This window comes from Nycticebus coucang, chromosome Y (assembly GCF_027406575.1).
Source record: "Nycticebus coucang isolate mNycCou1 chromosome Y, mNycCou1.pri, whole genome shotgun sequence".
Taxonomy (NCBI): Eukaryota; Metazoa; Chordata; class Mammalia; order Primates; family Lorisidae; genus Nycticebus; species Nycticebus coucang.
The window spans coordinates 15,977,613-15,993,907 of NC_069805.1; positions in this window are offsets into that span (position 1 = coordinate 15,977,613).

The following is a 16,295-nucleotide window of genomic DNA, read 5'->3' on the forward strand; positions in this document are numbered from 1 at the left end:
CCCCTACAACTTCACAAAGGACCTGAACATTACTATGGCTTGAGACAATGTGGACCTCTTTGGTGTGGTGGGACTAAGTGACACTTAGTCTTATTTTCATGTCTTATATTCATCTGGTCTCTGTCGAATCCTATTGAATCAGCAACTCTTGATTGACATTTCAGCTGTAGATCAATACCAGCAACTAAGACAGCCCACCTCCCATGGGGAACAACTGGAAAAAATAATTCAAACTGTTCCTCAACAACACAACCAAGGTAGAACTTCGGATAGTCCTCAGTTAATTGCTCAGGTCAAGAATTCCAATTCAATTGTCCTAGTTAACATATAGTCTCACGTTGGAGAGTTCAAAAGGTCAAAAGTAAACAGATAGCAGGAATCTGCTGACAGGAGTATGAATAGTTCCTGTGCTCTGTGAAGACAGAAAGTCCCACCAACCAAATGACTAATCCATGAAGATTGATGTCATCTTCCTCAACTTGCACCTCTGTCACACCCTGGTAAAGCCACAATGCTATGACCCAGTTTTCTCCATTGAGCAGATATTCCACGGGTGTGCTATTGCCTGAGTCACAGAAAGAATTATGTCTTCTCTGGAAGGCCGCTGAACTCTGCTATCAGCTGTCAGGAGGAGCTGAAACCTGACAATTTCGGGTTCTTAATGGAAGCTGGGGAGATTCACTCTGTTCTTGTCCTGCCCCAAATTGATGTTGCTGCCACTTGTATTCTCACAGAATTGGCATTTATATACCAGCGATATTCCCCTGTTGACCGGGTGCTTTTTGAGTTCACAGAAACTGTGAGTTAGCCCTGCCCTGTGCCGCTGCCACTGCACCAATTCTCACAAAGATGGCATTCCATGCTCCACCGCACTTTATCTTGGGTACTGCGTGGTTAAAACTCAAAAACAACTGTCATTTTCTGACCCACCCTGGGCTGGTGCTGCTGCCACACCTGCTTTATCCCAACTATGCTTTCCTGGGAGCCAGTTGCATTTTGGACTCAAAAAAGTAGCAATTCTGACTCAGCTCTGCCCTGACAGCATGCCTCTTCTGTTCTCACTGATTCTATTCTCTATCCTGGCCATGTCTTCAGGCATACCTTTTGCTCACAAGTCCTGCATTTTCATACCATATCTGTTCTACCAGTGGCTGGCACTAGAGTAGAAGCCTCTTTCCCTCTGGTTCCTAAGAGATGGGGGAATTTTCTCTGCAACATATCCCCAGGTGTGTGAGAACTATTTTCCCCACCACTCCTGCTGCTGCACTGTGCCGAGGGGAACCCCTTCTGCCTCTCTCACATGGCAGTTGAAGGAACTGCTTCAACCTCTTCTGTATGGCTGTCTTGCTTCCTAGTCCCTGCTCCACCCATGTGCCACAGAACCAGTACCTAACTGGAATAGCCAAAGCCACATCAAAAACTCTCCAAAAAATGCCCCAAACCTGGAATCCATTGTGAACAGGCTTCCAGACCTTGGGGTCACAATGGAGGATATTGCTGGGATTTCATAATTGCAGGTGAAGTCTATGTTCATTTTCATGACTCATGACAGCATACGCATGTGTCCTCTGTCGTGAATGAGTTCTGATTTTTAGATGTTCTCCCTCATGAGATAAAATAGGAAGAGATCTGAACTCAGTTCACTTGTTGGATGAAAATATACTGCAAGTCATTATCATAGGGGAGGGGACACCAATCCACTTGGCAATGTATTTTGTACCTATTGCTTGTTTCCTTGCAGTAGCAGCTCACCTCAGCTGGGAAGATGAGTGCTCTTCAACATTCTCTCTTGGCCAAATACAAAACCATAAGTTTCTTGCTAAACTTCTATACTTTAATTCTTTTTCTGGAAGGTAGCCTCCATGGATAGTTGGTTCTGGGCAACCATCTTGCCTCCTCCCCTCATTTTCCCTTATTATAAGTATTTTTAAGTTTCATTCCTATTGTAACATAAATGTGTTCTTCATTACTTTTGATTATTGAAAAATATTCCATCATGTGAATATAGCACGTTATATGTATCCAAGCATCTTTAAATCACATTAGTAGTCCTGAAGACAATTCCTTCTCTTCTAAGAGTTTTAAAAGATTGTATCAATAACATATGTTGCCTCTGTGTCTGATGAGGTCACCACGTGGTTTCTCTTATTTATTCTGTTAATGTAGTGTGTTGTATTATTTGATTTACCCACATTGAGATAGACTAGCAAGACTGGTAATAAATATTCTTAGGGATACAAAAATAAAATATTTTTTATGCTATTGGACTTTTCATGCACGTATACAGTATATCTGTAACAGATTTGACACTGAGATTCCCCATTTGTCCCAGAGAAATCCATTGGTTGTGCTGTGCCTGTGGCTCAGTGGGTAGGGAGCTGGCCCCATATACCAAGAATGGTGGGTTCAATCTGGACCCCAGTCACACTGCAAGAAAAATATAACCAAGTCTTCTGGCAGGCATCCATAGCCTCAGCTACTTGAGATTCTAAAGCAAGAGCATCACCTAAGACTAGGAGTTGTAGGTTTATTTGAGCTGTGTGGGGTCAGATCACTCAACCAAATGTGATAAAGTGAAACTGTGTCTGTACAAAAAGAAAAAAAAAAGAAAGAAATACATTGGTACCCTCATTGTTCAAGGTAATGAAAGTTGCTGACTTTAAATGATCCACCATAATTTATCTTTTTCAGTAGCAGAGAGTAAAAGCCCATAACAACCCCACTGGGGAAATTTTGCACTAATTTCTTGAACAGGTTTGGTCTCACTATATTAGTCATTCTAGATTGAAACCTCTTACCTTCCAGTGATCTTTCTACCTTGGCCTCTCAAATTGCTGGGATCGTAGGTGTGAACTATGGAGCTCATCCATGTTTGCATATTAGTGAAAGTTTTTCTCCATTTTTTTCATAGATAACATTCCATAGAATAAGAAAAAAAAAAACACACTATTGATATATACTTCACACACCATACAATTCATCCATTTTAAGTATAAAGACAACACATTCAGTAATCGCTTGTTTAGTTTCTTTGTTTGTTACTAAAGAAGATTCCCCTAAGATGGTAGAAGAGAGAGATAGATGAATGAAAGTGATGAATAAAAGAAAGTAATGGTGAGAACAAGTGAATGAGAGAGAGAGAATTGGAGGAAGGAGGGATAAAGTGAGGAAATGGGAAAGAGAGAGAGGTAGGTAAACAAAGAAAGAGACAATGACCAAACATTATTGCTCACACCTATATTCCTAGTGCTCTGGAAGTCTGAGATTATTGGAGTTCTTGAATGAGGGTGTGTGAGAATGGACTGAATAAGAGTCAGACCCTGTCTCTACTAAAAATTGAAATATCTAGACATTGTGACAGACATCTGCAGTACTACACACAAGGGAATTTCAGGCAGTACAAATGGCAGAATCCTGGAGTTTGAGGTTTATATGATCCAGGATGAGGCCATGATAGACTAGCATGGCTACATATGGAAACTTTTTCTCAAAAATACATATTAACACATTCATGCACAAACAACCAATAAACCAACCAACAAAGATTTTCATCATCTAAAAAGGCCAGAAATACTTTGATGGTTCATGCAAATAAGACATGTTTAAGATCAGTGAAACTATGACCAATTTGAGGCTGTAGCCAGACATAGGAAATTTGTAAGCTTCCTTCAAATGAAAGTTTTGGGGTAGGCATCAATAGAAGTTCTTGAAATGGCATCTCACAGGAGGTGCATGTGCCTCAGTAATTAGGACACAGACCCCACATAACAAGAGTGGTGTGTTCAAAAACAGTCCTGGCTAAAATCCAATAAAAAAGCACAAAATTGTGGCAGACACTGGTAATCCCAGCTAGTTGAGACATGGCAGTAGAAGAATCACTTGAGACCAGGAGTTGTAGGATGTTGTGAACTGTTATGTTACAGCACATCATCAAGGGTGACAGTTTGAGGCTCTGTCTGAAAACAAACAAACAAACAAACAAAACAAAAAAAACCACTCTGAATAATAGTGTCCTACATTAGTGACTCCATGCAGTTTTTCAGCTGTGATGCAGCTTGATTCACTGTACTGAACAAAATTTCAACTGGTGTTTCATGTTATCTCAGCCTAGTGCTGGAAATCTCAAATGTGAATAGAATCAATAAGGCACAAATGGAATATTACTTCTGTCTGTGGATGGAGGAATAATGTGTGTCCTGGTTCAAACATTTGAGGTACACCAGCTGAAGTGAGCATAAAAGGCCACTTAAGGCCAGAAGCCTGGATCCCTGGCCAATAAATGATTAAGTTAATACTTAGTCACCATGGCCGACATCACAATGGGTGTTGCCATGGCTTACAATTTTCTTTCTTTTTTTTTTTTATTAAATCATAGCTGTGTACATTGATATGATCATGGGGCATCATTCACTAGGTTTACAGACCATTTACCAAGTTTCACATATACCCTTGTAAGATGCACCACTGGTGTAATCCCACCAATCCTCTTCCCTCTATTCACCTCCCTCCTCCTTCCCCTCCCTTTCCCCCTTCCACCTATTCTTAGGTTGTGACTGGGTCATAGCTTTCATGTGCAAACCCTAAATTAGTTTCATAGTAGGGCTGAGTACATTGGGTACTTTTTCTTCCATTCTTGATATACTTTACTAAGAAGAATATGTTTACATGGATGGAGCTTACAATTTTCAAGCTTAACCTCATTACTGCTAAGTCTGTGTAGTGGCTCTCCAGGTATGTTATTGGATCCATTCTGTTACAAAAGATTGGGGTTCTTCTCCGTCCCTTCAATTTCTGCTTCCTAAAGTTTCTTTGTGTCTGTGGCCAAGGGATTCAACAACCCTTCCTTTCCTTTTAAATTTATGGATTTGTAAGCAAATGGAAGTATGTAGTTTGAAACTAGTACTGAACTGAGATGTCGTAGAACATGAAACTGAGCAAAAGATAAGTGATTTCTCAGACCTGACAGGTACATCCCATCTTTCTCAGTTCTACTTTTGTGATGTTTTACTTATTTTCTAGAATATGTTTGTTTAAGAATGTTTAGGAATATGTTTTTTTAAGAATGTTGGAGTCGAGTGGCGCCTGTGGCTCAGTCGGTTAGGCACTGGCCCCATATACCGAGGGTGGTGGGTTCAAACCAGCCCCGGCCAAACTGCAACCAAAAATAGCCAGGCATTGTGGTGGGCGCCTGTGGTCCCAGCTATTCGGGAGGCTGAGGTAAGAGAATCACTTAAGCCCAGGACTTGGGAGGTTGCTGTGAGCTGTGTGAGGCCATGGCACTCTACTGAGTGGCATAAAGTGAGACTCTCTCTCTACAAAAAAAAAAAAAAAAAGAATGTTGGGGTCACACTGACGGTCTTCCTTTGACATCTGGTTAGACATTGTGTCCAGTAGAGTACTCCATAGCTGTAGTTATTTGTGATGATCAAGGGAAATATCCGCCTATCTGGCAAGTTAAAAAATTCTTTACCTCCATGCCAGGTGTAACCAAACTTGTCGCTTCTTGGCCACATACTAAGTAGAAGTTATTTTAGCCCAAACATTAATTAACCCTGATAAGCAAAAAAGAGATGAATACATAATGATTGTGATATCTGCCAGCAAAAATACGCCAAACAGTCCTTACATCAACAGGGCCTGAGAATTAGAAACTCAACAAAGCCCAGGACAAGGTCATTTCTTATTTAAGCTTAATTCCTTGTGGCACACTCATGTATTTCCACATACTCTAGAGACTGAGGCAAGAGGGTCCCTTAAATTAAATAGTTGGATGTCGCCGTGTGCTAAGTTTAGGCCAGGACACTCTAGACTGAGCAACAGAATGAGATTCTGTCTCATAAAAAATAATAAAAGATAGATACAAAGAAAAAAAATTGCTTGGCAGCTTTCTCAAGAGCAATAGTTGGGAGAGAAGTCAGTAGGCACATGACATAGGAAACTACATAAAGGAGGATATTTATTGTGGTTTTCTGGGGAAGATCAATAAGTCAGGATCTGCGGGTTTGGGATTGGTTTGTTAGATTGTTGCCATTTGATTTCATGGGTAGGGGATTTTCAGAGATGTCTGGTCGCTGGCATCTAACTGATTGGGGCAAGGGAATATTGGCCCAGATTAAAGGCCTCCAACAGAAGAGATGGAGGGAGTACTCTGGATTTTGTGGTGTGCATATGAGAAGCCTGATTAGAGTTAAGAATTTACTGTTTGTGAAGTTTCCAGTGAATACAAGAATTTAGAATGTCAAAGGGTCAGAGTTACATAAATCCAAAGGCTTGACTAATACAGGTCTTAGGAATGCAATTACCTTATGAGAGAATGATTCTTCTAGTTGATATCTAAACTAGGGGTAAAATTTGAAAGCTACAAATGTGGATAAAAGTAAAACTTTGGGATAAATACCAAACCAATGCTCTTCCTCATTTATATATATTGAGACAGATTCTCCTTTTTTCACACTCAGTAGAGTGCTATGGTATCATAACTCACAGCAATCTTTGTCTATTGTCAAAAAACAAACGTATTCTTTCAGCTGTGACTCTTGGAATCCTCATAAAATCCTTCCATTTTTTTATTCTTTGGAGATGGGGATCTCACTAATTCTCAGTCTGATGGCCAATTCAGAAGCTCAGACAATCCAACTGCCTGGGCCTTCAAAAATGCCAAGATTACAGGGATTAATAAGGAATGCTGGCCACAAATCAAATTTTGAAAATATACCTACTTCCAGGACTAGAGTGTTGGCTCACAGCTGTAATCCACTTCCTAGGCAGAAGCAAGTGGTCCCAAGTAACTGGGAACTTTTCAGGAGGACCTGGACTCTTACATGATCAGGAGGCTCAGGCAGTGAGATCTGTTCAGATCTTGGGGATATCTGTGGCTCAAAGCAATAGGGTGCCAGGCTCATATACTGGAGGTGGAAGGTTCCAACATGTGCCCTAGCAAAAAAAAAAAAAAGTATATATGAAAAAAAAAAAAAAAAGAAAAAACAGCTGTGGAGCCCAGGAGTTTGAGATTGTGGTTAGGTATAATGATGTCACATCACTCTTCCCCTGGAGAAGGCTGTAAACTCTGTCTCAAGAAAAAGAAAATGATATCTTCGGTAGAATGGAACAATGTTCCTTTAATGGCAATTCGTGGTGGCCTGTGTGAGAGCAGGGAGATAGGGTTCACTGTCTCTCAAATATATGCATGCCTTGGGTACTTCTTATGCTGTGAGACTTTGAGTACCTCAAGTTTTGGAAAACATTCTCAAGTAGTTTTATTTAAATAAATAGTTCACACTTTGAAAACTTACAATTCTGTGTTTCTTAGTTTACACACAGAAATGTATAAATATCATCACAATTTAATTATAGAACATTGTCTCCTCTCCCCACACAAAGAAGGTCAATACATACCAACAGTCATTTTCATCTTCCCCTCCACCCACCTCCATCTACCCCATACTCTCAGGAGACAATTGGTCTTGTCTTCATGTTTTTCTTTTTTTTTAATTTTTTTGTTAAATCATATCTATGTACATTAATGCAATTATGGAGTAAAATGTGCTGGGTTTATATACCATTTGAAATATTTTTATTAAACTGGTTAACATAGTCTTCAATGCATTTTCTTAGTTATTTTGTTAAGACATCTATATGATGAACTTAGTAGTGCATAAGGAGGCATCAAACTTCCTGGACTAATTCATATCTTTATGTTTTCTTCTGAGTTCTGTCATACTCTGTGTGGTCTTTTATAACTGGCCTTCTTCCCTTATCATAATGGTTTTAAGGTTCTTTCCTATTGAAACATAGCTATGTATATCATTTTTTTTATTGTTGAAAAATATTCGATTGGGTAAATATAGCACATTATATGTATACAATCGTCTGTGAAACCCATTAGTAATCCTGAAGATATTCCCATCTCATCTAAGATTTTTAAAATTTCTTATCAAGAAGATATGTTGCCTCTGTCTAAGCCTTTTCTGTGTCTCTTGAGGTGAACATGTGGTTTTCCTTATTGATTCTATTAATTTAGTGTATTCTATTGGTTGATTTTGCAGTATTGAGCTTGACTGGCAATCCTGGTAAGAAATGCCATTTTGGGATATTTGTGTAAAATATTTTGTATGGTAGTGGATGTTTCCTGTACCTATGCAGTATATCTCTTACAGATTTCATACTGTATTTCCCACTTTGCCCCAATGTATGTACCTATGCAGTATATCTCTTACAGATTTCATACTGTATTTCCCACTTTGGTCCAATGTATGATGGTACATTGGTACCATCATAGCTCAAGGAAATGCAAGCTGCTAAACTCAAGTGATCCTTCTGACATTATCCTTCTCAGCATATGAGACTACACGCCCATGCCACCACTGATGGGGAAGTTTTGTACTTATGTATAGGACATGTGGCATCTTCCTAGTTGCTCATTCTGGTCTGAAACTGCTTAGTTTCTAGGAATCTGTCTCACTTGTCCTCTGAAGTGGCTACAGATATCATCTATGGTGCTCATCTATGCTTATATTTGTTCAAGGTTTTTCTCTATTTCCCTCATGGACAAAAGCCTGTACATGAAAATATAATAACTCTATTCAGATAAAATTCACACACTCCACAATTCACCCATTTCAAGTATAGAGTTCAAGACTACACATTCAGGTTTAACTTGTGTAGTTAGTGTGTTTCTTACTAGAGAAGCTACTCTTAAGGTGCAGAAGGAGAAATAGAGAAAAGAAAAGAATTAAGAAAATAAAATCATGGTTAGAGCAAGCCAATGAATCACAGGGAGTAAGAATAAAGTGAGGGAGGGTGAAGGGAAGGGGGAGGAAAGGAAAAAAAGAGAAAATGACCAAGCTTTGTGGCTCACACGTGTAGTCCTAACCCTCTAGAACAAATATATGTGTGGAGTGCTTGAATACGGGGGTGCTGAGAATGGAGAGTGTACGTGTTACAACATGTCTCTAAAAAAATTGAAAATTTTTTCTAGGCATTGTGACAGGCACCTGTATTCATAGGCACATGGGAGTCTCAGGCCGGACATATGCCTGAATCCTGGAGTTTGAAGTTGCTGTGATCTAGGCTGAGGACACAAAAGACTACCCTGGAACACATTGTGAAACCATATTCAAAAATAACTATACACACAACCATGTTCAGACAAATTGACCTACCAACCAACAAACATTTTCATTACCTTAAAAGACCAAAATTACATTGAATGTTAAAGAAAAGTAGAAATGCTTAAGAAATGTGAAGTATTTCCATGTAGTTTTGTTAACTAATGTTCAGCTTGAGTCACATTGCTGTACAAAATCTCAACAGTTGTGTCAATCTTGTGCTGGAATATCAACCATCAATATAATCAATAGGCACAAATGGGAAATCACTTCCCTTTCTCTGGGATGAAAGGATAAGATGGAGGAATAAGAAGAATCCCGGTTCAAACACTTGAGGGACACAAGCTACTGTGAGCGTAAAAGACCATTTATTATTTTTAACCAGAAGCCTAGATCTGATGACATTGCAGGATGAAGGATTTCATTTTCCCAGTGGATGACCTCAAATTAGGTGTTGCTTAACCTTACTTCTGTTAAGCATATGCAATGGCTATTTGGGATTGTCCTTGGGTTCAAACTGTAACAAAAGAGTGTGGTTATTTTCTCTCAAGTCAATTCCTGCTTCCTAAAATTTGTATCTGTGGCCAAGGGATTGCAAAAAGCCTTCCTTTCCTTTTCAAGTCATGGATTTTAAGCAAGTAGAAGATTGTGATTTATACCCAGTGTTGCCCTGGGATGTTATAGAACAAGAATCCATGTCCAAAGATTGGACAGTGATTTCACGGACATGGCAATTATGTCACAGAATTTCACATTTACTTTTTGTGATGTTTTAATTCTTTCTATAGAATAGGTTTATTCTATTCTAGATGGTAGGGGTCTCACTGAAGGTCCTCTCTTGCAATCTTGTTAGTCAATATCTCCGATATTGTACTCCACATCTGCAGTTATTTATGAGTATGATGGAAAATGTCAGCCTATCTAGAAAATTCAATTATTACTGAAGCCTATGCCAGGAGTCTACAACTTTTGTCTTTGTGGCCATATAAAAAGTGGAAGAGTTTTTTTGGCCCACACTTTGAATACACAATCACTAATTAAATCTGATTAGAAAAAAAGAGATGTCAATAATCGTGGTGATATCTGACACCACTGATATGCAAAAGAGTTCTGACATAATCACCATGTGTCACCAGGGCCTGAATATTGGACACTCCCCAAAGCCCTTGATAAGGTCATTTCTTAACTAGAGTTCAATGACATTTTTCACACATGGGTACAATATTTGGATGCTCTGGGAGGCTAAGTGGGGGTGAGCCCCTCAGATGATGTATTGGAGATAAGGCTGAGCCATAGAAAGACACCCTCTGCTCTAATCCCACACACTCTGCCTATTAAAAAGATAAGGTAGGGCAGCGCCTGTGGCTCAGTCAGTAAAGCACTGGCCCCATATACTGAGGGTGGCAGGTTCAAATCTGGCCCTGGCCAAACTGCAACAACAATAACAACAACAACAATAGCTGGGCATTGTTTCAGGCACCTGTAGTCCCAGCTACTCCAGAGGATGAAGCAAGACAATCACTTAAGCCCAGGAGTGAGAGTTTGCTGTGAGGTGTGTGATGCCAGGACACTCTACCAAGGGCCATAAAGTGAGACTCAGATCTACACTAAAAAAATAAATGAATAAAAGTAGTCAAGCTTTATGGCCCTGAATTTATTTCCAACTACTCCAGAGGCTGAGGCAGTAGGATCCCTTTAACAGAAGAGTTGGATTTTGCTGGGAACTAAGCTAATGCCATGGCACTCTACTCAGGGCAAAAGAGTGAGAGTCTGTCTCATGAAAATAATAAAATAAGGAAAGAAATAAAATATTCTATGCACAGTTTACAAAAGCAAAGTAGAAGGAGAGGTCAGTAGGCAGATGTAATAGAGGACTACATAAAAGAGCAGATTTATTGCGGTGCCCAGGGGGAGGAAAATGAGACAGGAAAAGTTGGCTTGTGAATAGTTTTGATCTGAAAGGTAGGAGTTGTCCAGAGATGTCTGTTCGCTGGTCTCCGACAGATTGGGGAAAGGGACAATCGGGCCAGATTTTATGACCACAAAACAATGGGTGGTGTGTACTCTGGATATTTCAGGGTGATTTGAAAAGCTTGACTGGCATCAAGAATTCACTATGTGGGCAGTATAGAGTGACTACAACAATATAGAATATCAAAGGGTCAGAACTACATAAAATCCAAAGACTTGACTAAAACTGGCTTCAGGAACACAATTTCCCTATGAGAAAAAAAAATTATCTAGTTGATTTTAAATCTAGTGTGAAAATTTTGACTCTATGTCTGTGGTCAATAGTAAAAATAAGGGTTAAGTTCCTTACCAATGGTTTTCTCTATGTATTGAGACAGAGCCTCATTTTGTTACCCTCAATAGAGTGCTCTGGGATCATACCTCACAGCAATATTCAAGTGTTGTCATCAAGCAAACCTATAACCTCAGATAGGAAAACAGTGACCTTCATAAAACCAGGCATTTTTTTTTTTCTTCAGAGATAAAGATCTCACAGGTGCTCACACTGGTCTTGAATTCAGAAGGTCAGACAATACAAGTGACTGGGCCTCTCAAAGTGCCAAGATGACAGGCAAGAAGCTCCACCACTTGCCACACACCATAGTTGGAAAAATATACCAACTCCAAGGTCTGGAGTCATGGTTCACACCTGTAATTCTACCAATCTGGTAAGCAGAAGCAGGTGATCCAATGTAAGTGGGTCCAATGGGTGTCAGCCGGACTCACAGATGCTGAGTAGGATGAGGCTACAAGATCTTGTAAAGCAAGCATTTTATGCTTTCAGTTACCTGAGAGGCGAGCATGATGGTAGATGGGATAGATGCTTAGTTCAGCTCTCCCGGAACAACAGGTGACAATGAGTTGGGTAGCTCATTCCAGCATGGAATATTAGTGTAGACAGACATTTCAGTGTGTGCAGAAAAGGGGTGGATTATTAGAGTCGAAATGTAATCTAACGCTGTAAAGTCTGCCAAAAAATTTACTGTGCTGCTGCAGAAGATGCAATCAGACCTTTCCCCATGGAGGACTACAATGACAAATAGGGAAACTAAGTGTTGCATGGAAAGATTGGTGAATTGTGAACTCTTGAGTGGAATTTGATGGCCAGAAAGGGGTGAGGTTTGGAGTAGAGGGAGGCTGGGTAGCTGGACAGAAAATTAGGGGGAAAAGATCTTGCTTAGGAAATATATTTTGAAATTTTGGAAATGGAAACTTCAACTGACACCTTTTCCAATGGCCAGGTGTGATGATTTGAGTTTAACCTGCAGGCAGCCATCCTGCACCCCAAATTGCTCCAGGACATCTCTCACTTCAAAGTAACTACTGTAGGGATAGCTTATGAAACCTGCCTGTGAAGATTATTTGAGATTGGTGAAACCAACAATTTCAGAGGGTCTCAAATGTGGAGCATGCTGGCCAAAGGGATAGACATTTAGCTCAGCTCTCCCAGAACTACAAGTGTGAATGAGTGTGCTAGGTCATTCCCAGTGGGGAATATTGGTATAGTCTGGCAGTTTGGGGTGTGCAGTGAACTGGTGGACTTTTGGAGTCAAAATGTAACCCACAGCTGAGAAGACTGCTGGAAAATTCCTTCTGCCCCTGATGAAGTTATAGGCCTCAGCAGCAACCAGCTCATCCCCTACAGAAGATTACCATTCCCAGTTCTTGGAACAACTAGGAGTTGAGTGGAAAAATTGGTGAAACGTGGACTCCTGAGAGGAATTTTGTGGTCAGATAGTGGTGCAATGTGGACCAGCACAGTCGGGGCTAGGCGGCCAATCAGGAAGCAGAAACATTTTGAAATTTTAAAAATGGCAACTGCCACAGGCACATTTTGCACATTTTGCATTGGCTAGGTGCAGCAATTTAAGTCTCACCTGCAGCAGCCATCCTGCATCCAAAACTGTTCATGGATACTCCGCATTACACGGGAACTTTTGTAGAGAGAATTTGTGAAACCTGCCTGTAAAGTTTCTTTTTGAAATTGGTGGAATCAACAACTCCGCGGGGTCTAACCGCCAAGCATGTAGCCAGGCAACCAAGAAAAAAACACTGTAAACCTTGAATCAGGTATAAGCCTGGGATTCACTCACAGTGCCACCTGGTGTCCAGAAAGTATACTGAAAATGAACAAATTCCCTCCAAAGTTGATCCCAATGGCATATGTATAGTCTTATGTTTGAATATATATGAAAAATATTATTGTTGTTGGTGCTTTTTTCCCCCTCTGTTTTCTTTGTTCATTCTGTGTGCTCTTTTCTGATTTATCCTTTTCTTGTAGGAGTAATTTTTAATTTTATTATTATTATTACTATTTCTTTCTCTCCCTCTTCTTCCCTTCTTATGTTTGCTGAGAGTGCTTACATCAGATTATTAATTTTTTTAATTTTATTTTTAATTATTTTTTTCTGTTTCTTCTTTTGTGCATCTGTGTGCTTGTGTGTTTGGTAGCTTTTTGTTTGTTTATTTGCTCATTTTGTTTCAATGTATTTTGTGTTTTGCTAAATCTTTGGGTGGGCTATTTTTCCTAACTTCAATATTTACATTCAATAAGAACAAGGGGGAATGTTGGATGATGTCTGACTGAAGCTAATTTAGAAAAGAAGCTCTGGTTTAGAGGGAGAGAGAGATAATGGCCAGAAAGAACCCAACAAATCTGAAGGGTGGGAGCTGAGGTGAGAGAAAATATAGATTCCTGCGGAGGCAAACTATGACTCAAAGAAAACAAATTTCAGATATAGAATTAATCACAAAGTTGATGTTTTTCTTTTTTTTAATTATTATTATTAGATTATAGCTATGTACCTTAATGCGATCATGGGGCACCATACACTGGTTTTATAGACCGTTTGACACATTTTCATCACACTGGTTAACATTGCCTTCCTGGCATTTTCTTAGTTATTGTGTTAAGAAATTTATATTCTACATTTATTAAGTTTCACATGCACCATTGCAAGGTGCACCACAAATGAAATCCCTCTAATCACCCTCCCTCCACCCATCCTCCATCCTTCCTTCCCTCAATCTCCCCCTTCCACATACTTTTAGGTATAACTGGGTTATAGCATTCATATGAAAGCCATAAATTAGTTTCATAGTAGAGCTGAGTACATTGGATACTTTTTCTTCTATTCTTGAGATACTTTACTAAGAAGTATATGTTCCAGCTCCATCCATGTAAACATGGAAGAGGTAAAGTATCCATCTTTCTATAAGGCTGCATAATATTCCATGGTGTACATATACCACAATTTATTAATTCCTTCTTGGAGCAATGGGCACTTGGGTTTTTCCATGTATCTTAAAGTTTCTTTGTATCTCTGCTTACAGGATTCAGCAACCTTTTCTTTTCTTTCAAAGTAAATAGACTAGTGTGGTTTATACCCAGTGCTGCCCTGGGATTTTGGAGACCACAAACCACAGACCAAAGATCAGAAGGTGATTTCACAGACCTGACAGGTGTGTCACAAATTTATCCCTGATACTTTTTGTGATATTTTAATTCATTCTTTACAATAGGCTTGTTTGGGAAGGTAGGTGTCACACTGAAGTTCCTCCCTCATAATCTGGTTAGGCAATACGTTCAGTAGTGTAATGCATACCTTCTATTATTTATGATGATCATGGGAAATAAAAGACTATCTGGAAAGGCCCACCATTTCTTACCTTTTTGCCCGGTGTGTCCAAACTTTTGGCTTCTTGACCACGTAGTAAGTAGAAGAGTTATTTTAGGTCACAAATTCAATATACAATGCCTAGTAAAGCCCAGTAAGCAAAAAAGAAATGTGTGTATAATTGTGGTGATATCTGCCACCAAAGATAAGCAAAAGAGTCCCGCCATAATCTCCATGTGTCACTGGGATCTGAGGTTTGAGTAGTCCTCCAAGCCCCCAATAAGGTCATTTCTTCAGTAAAGCTCAATGACATTTGCCATGCACGACTACAATATTTGGGTGCTATGGCAGGCCAAGGTGGGCTGATCCACTGAGTTCAGGGGTAGGAGAAAAGGCTGAGCAACAGCAAGCTATTCTCATCTCCAATCACAAACTTGGTTTTTCCTAAAATAGAAAAAGTTTTAAAGGGTTCTCACCCTTGCCTTTAGTTCCAGCTACCCCAGAGGCTGAGACAGGAGAATCATTTCAACCCAACAGTTGGATGTTGCTGTGTGCTAGACTGATGCTATGATATTGTAGCCTGGGCAACTGAGTGAGGGTCTGTTCATTGAAAAAGAATAAAGGAAAGAAAGATGGACGGAAAATAAACTTGGCACAAATGACAAGAGTCCAAGTAGGAGAATAGGTCAGTATGCAGACAGAATATGAGACTACATAAAAAAGGAGATTTATTGTGTCCCTCAGGTGGACACAATTACTAAGGATAATTTGGTTTGGAATTTGTTCCTTATGATATTTCCAGTTGATCTGATGTGTAGGGGTTTTCCAGAGATATCTGGTCCCTGGCACAGCCTTATAGGAGCAAGGTAACATTGGTCTCGATTGAAGGAGTCCAACAGAAGAGGTGGAGGGTTTATTCTGGATTTTTTAGTATATATATGAAAAGCCTGAAATATACTAATCAAAACAGCATGGTACTGCCAAAAAAAAAAAAAAAAAGAAGATGTAGATGTAAGGAACAGAATAGAGAACCAAGAGATGAGTCCAGCTACTTCCCACCATGTGGTCTTTGATAAGCCAATTAAAAACATTCAGTGGGGAAGAGTCTCCTTATTTAACAAATGTTGCTGAATGAACTGTCTGGTGACCTGCAGAAGAAGGAAAATGGATACCAACTTTCACTATTAACTAAGATTGACTCTCACTGGATTACAGATTTAGACATAAGCCATGAAACTATACAAATACTAGAAGAAAGGGCAGGGAATACACTTGAAAAATAGGCCTGCATGAATATATTGTGAGAACAACCCCCAGGGCAATTGAAGCAACACCAAAAACACATTCCAGGGATCCAACTAGGAAGCCTCTTCACAGTCAAGAAAACAATCAGTAAAGCAAGCAGACTGTCCTCAGAATGAGAGAGATATTTGCAGGTTATGTCTCCAACAAAGGTTGAATAAGCAGAATTTAGAGAGAACCCAAACAGTTTACCAGAAAAGAACAAGTGATCCAATTTCAGTATGGGCAAGGGACTGGAAAAGAAACTTCTCTGAAGAAG